The sequence below is a fragment of the Moschus berezovskii genome, chromosome 17 (genome assembly GCF_049115385.1).
Source record: "Moschus berezovskii isolate FMDL1 chromosome 17, NW_MosBer_1.0, whole genome shotgun sequence".
In the NCBI taxonomy this organism is placed as follows: domain Eukaryota; kingdom Metazoa; phylum Chordata; class Mammalia; order Artiodactyla; family Moschidae; genus Moschus; species Moschus berezovskii.
Window position 1 is genome coordinate 47,731,399 of NC_142476.1, and position 4,274 is coordinate 47,735,672.

A 4,274-nucleotide genomic window follows, 5' to 3' on the forward strand; every position below is an offset into this window, starting at 1 on the left:
AGGAGCTGTCTGGGGTCTAGCTCAGCAAGTGGGCACCCCCCAGGGACTGTAGGCACCGTGCCTTCCTGATTGGGACAGTCTGCGGTATTTTCTTACTGCGAAAGTCAGACTCATGATGAGTGACTGGAAGGGTTATTTCTGTCACAGACACATGGAAAGCAACAGGTGCCACTGACCCTACAATACTCCAGGTAACACGGGGGCAAGAGATGGGGTCATTAGTGGCTTCTCAGAATAGGTCCCTGCCAGAAATCCTGCAGCCAAATCTCTCCGCTGGAGACTCGGCTTTTGCCCAAATTACCGTGCAACACTTTTCTCGGAAAGTTTCTTCTTTTTAAGGAACTCAGAGTGGCCCAGGGATGCGATTTTCTGTGTAACCATCACTATTGCAAAAGCGGTAAATATTTCAAACCCCTTTATCTGCAGGGCAGGCAAAGTGAGTCACAGCTGCTCGTCTGGGTCCTCACTCATGGCCAGGCCATTGTTGGCCCCCTGCGCTCAGCACGTGTTCAACCGTCATGGGGCCACACCAGGTCAAGCAGCCAAAATCCAGAGCAAAACCTCACAAGGTTTTCACCCTTACAGGGCATATTCCGTTTCATTTGCTGTGGCACAAACCCCCCAGTTAATATAGGCATATGGCCTGGTTCACCTTCAAGTAACAGTTAACTGGGGGCCCACTGTGTGTCTTGGCATCAATGGCAAGCTAGGGAATTGTGCTCAGGTACCTCTGTGTGGTAGGCTGCAGAGGAAGGTGACTGTGTGTGTATGTGGTCCCTGCTTCTCCATGAACATGTGTGTGGGGTGTACTGGGGGGCAGTGGGGAAGTGGGCATTCTCTCTCTAACCTCACTTCTTGTTTTTTCCCTTCTGGGTCACTGCCCTAATACAATGATTTCCAACTAAGGTTTGGCAAGACCAGAGGTTTCCAATTATTTCAAAAGAGTTTTGAAAAATTCTCCAAAGAAAATGTACTTTAGTTGGGGGGGATGGGGAGGGGAGAGTGAAGAAAGGGGACAGGTTGGGGAAAACAGAAGCAATGTCAGAAGTTTGCCATCATGGGTCATTGCCAGGCCCAGAGGAAATCAAGAGAACCACTTCTTGGCCCAAAGCTTCCACTTGGCCCCCTGCGGAGGGACCCGCGGGGAGCTGAAAACCAAGAGAGGGGGACACAGACCTCTCTTCCTGCGGCCTTGACCTCCCACCTGGAGTGGGGGTGGAGGAGGAGACGGCGGTACAGGCCCAGGATGGGGTGGGATTGGGGGGGCCGTAGTACCAGCTCCGTAGGCCTCAGGCCGGCACCGCCGCGGCGTCACCAACGCCTCAGCGGCAGGAGCGCAGCGCGAGCGGGGAGAACGCGCGGCTAGGCCGCAGTGGGGATGCCGCGGGTATGCTGGGCGCAGAACGCGGTCCCCTCCTCACCCTTGCCCAGGGATTCCCCCACCCCTGTCTGGAGACTCTTCAGCCCAGGACCCTCGAGGGCGCCTGGGGACCCCGGAGGGCCTGGAACAGAATTATCCCCGGTCAGGTCGTCCGTGTCCCCTGCCAGGTCCTTCCCGTCCCGGGCCCAGCAGCCTGGGACCCTCAGGACCCTTTATGCCCGTGGGAGGAGGGCGGTCCTTTGGGCGTCCAGGGATAATGGGGACTCAGAACGTGGACTGGCCCCCTGGTCCGAGGCGGGGACTGTCCCCGCTGTGTGGCCTGGGCTGGCCCTCTGCAAGTGTCTGTGCTTTTCTGAACTTTCCATGTTTATTTATTACCCGCGGGAGCTGAAAACTGGAGCTGGGAGGAGGAGATGGAGGCGCGGGGTGGGGGTGGGGAGGGTGTCGGCGAGCTGGGAGGAGGGGAGTGTCCTCTTTACATCACTGGCCCTTACTCTCCCGCCCTGCTCTCCTCTCCTTCTGAACTAGGAAGGGAAACTACCGATTAAAATCCGATTTTGCCTTGGGGTTTAAAATGACAATAATAAACAGCACTGATTAACCCAAGAACATTTTGCCTATTAGCACATAGCAGACCAAGGCGTGTCCTGGGAACACGTACTAATGTTTCCAAGAAACTGACCTGTGCTTGAAACTACCTGATGAGAGCCAAAGAATCATTTTTAAAGCAAAAAGGAGATAACTATAAGAACCTATTGTATAGCACAGGCAACTTGCAGCACTCTGTAATGACCTATATGGGAAAAGAATCTAAAAAAGATGGATATATGTATATGTATAAGTGATTCACTTTGCTTTTCAGCAGAAACTAAGACAATATTGTAAATCAACCACACTCCAATAAAAATTAATTTTAAAAAATAAAGTAAAAGGGAAAAGTGGCCAGACTCAGGTTCTGCCAGAACTTTCCTGACTTTCTCTTATCCACCTTTCATACAGTTAGATTCATTACAGGGAAATTATATTAGGATTTTACCCAGAAAAGGACCCCAAAACTAATTTTGGGGTCCTTTTCTCTAGATTCAGTTCAGTTCAGTTCAGTCGCTCAGTCGTGTCCGACTCTTTGCGACCCCATGAATCACAGCACGCCAGGCCTCCCTGTCCACCATCAACTCCTGGAGTTCACCCAAACTCATGTGCATTGAGTCGGTGATGCCATCCAGCCATCTCATTCTCTGTTGTCCCCTTCTCCTCCTGCCTCCAATCCCTCCCAGCATCAGAGTCTTTTCCAGGGAGTCAACTCATCGCATGAGGTGGCCAAAGTATTGGAGTTTCATACTCTCTAATATCTCACAATGGAGAAAGCGTTTGCTAAGAATACTTGTTTGCCAAGAATTCTGACAAGAGAATTTGGGTCCCAGATTTCATTCCAAAATCATTATTATTAACATATATTATTATTATTATTATTCAGTTCAGTTCAGTGCTCAGTCGTGTCCGACTCTTTGTGACCCTGTGAATCACAGCATGCCAGGCCTCCCTGTCCATCACCAACTCCCGGAGTTCACTCAAACTCATGTCCATCGAGTCGGTGACGCCATCCAGCCATCTCATTCTCTGTCGTCCCCTTCTCCTCCCACCTTCAATCCTTCCCAGCATCTTTTCCAGTGAGTCAACTCGTCGCATGAGGTGGCCAAAGGATTGGAGTTTCAGCTGTAGCATCAGTCCTTCCAATGAATACCCAGGATTGATCTCCTTTTGAATGGACTGGTTGGATCTCCTTGCAGTCCAAGGGACTCTCAAGAGTCTTCTTCAGCACCACAGTTCAAAAGCATCAATTCTTCGGCGATCAGCTTTCTTCACAGTCCAACTCTCACATCCATACATGACCACGTGAAAAACCATAGCCTTGACTAGACGGACCTTTGTTGGCAAAGTAATGTCTCTGCTTTTTAATATGCTATCTAGGTTGGTCATAACTTTCCTTCCAAGGAGTAAGTGTCTTTTAATTTCATGGCTGCAATCAGGATCCGCAGTGATTTTGGAGCCCAAAAAAATAAAGTCTGACACTGTTTCCACTGTTTTCCCGTCTATTTCCCATGAAGTGATTATTATTAAGCATCATTAATATAAACTGTAAATATATCATGTGTCTAAGAATCTAGCAGGGAAAGCAGAATTTAGTCCGATAAAACACTTGATGAATTTGTAACTATAAAAGAGCTCTACAGAAGGGTTGGGGAGCTGGTCAGGGAAGTCTTCCCCAAAAAAGTGAGCTCGAGCTGAAATGAGAAAGAAAGATGAATAGACCAGTGCTGAAGCTGACGCACCAATATTTTGGCCACCTGATGTGAAGAGCTGACACACTGAAAAAGACCCTGATGCTGGGAAAGATTGAGGGCAGGAAAAGAAGGGGTGATAAAGGATGAGATGGTTGGATGGAATCACTGACTCAATGGACGTGAGTTTGAGCAGGCTCTGGGAAATAATGGAGGACAGGAAAGCCTGATGTGCTGCAGTCCATGAGGTCACAAAGAGTCGGACACAACTTAGTGGCTGAACAACAGCAAAGCAAAGGGGGTTGAGATGGCAATGGGGTGGTGGAGAGATCCTTCCAGATAAGGAACAGTAAATGCTAAGGGCCTGTAGTAGAAGAGAAATTGCAAGGTCAGTATAGCTGAAGAGCACCAGACAGGAAGAGTGAATGAAGAAGGAGGCTGGGGAAGTGGGTCGGGCCAGACTTATAGCCTGGGTGAGAGAGCTTGATTTTTGTTTTAGGAGAAGAGAAAAGGCATTAGAGGATGGAGGGTGATCAGAGCTGTGTTTTTAAAAGTTCACTGTGGCTGCCTAGAGGAGAAGTGATACAGAGACAAGAAATCAATGGTTTGGGGGA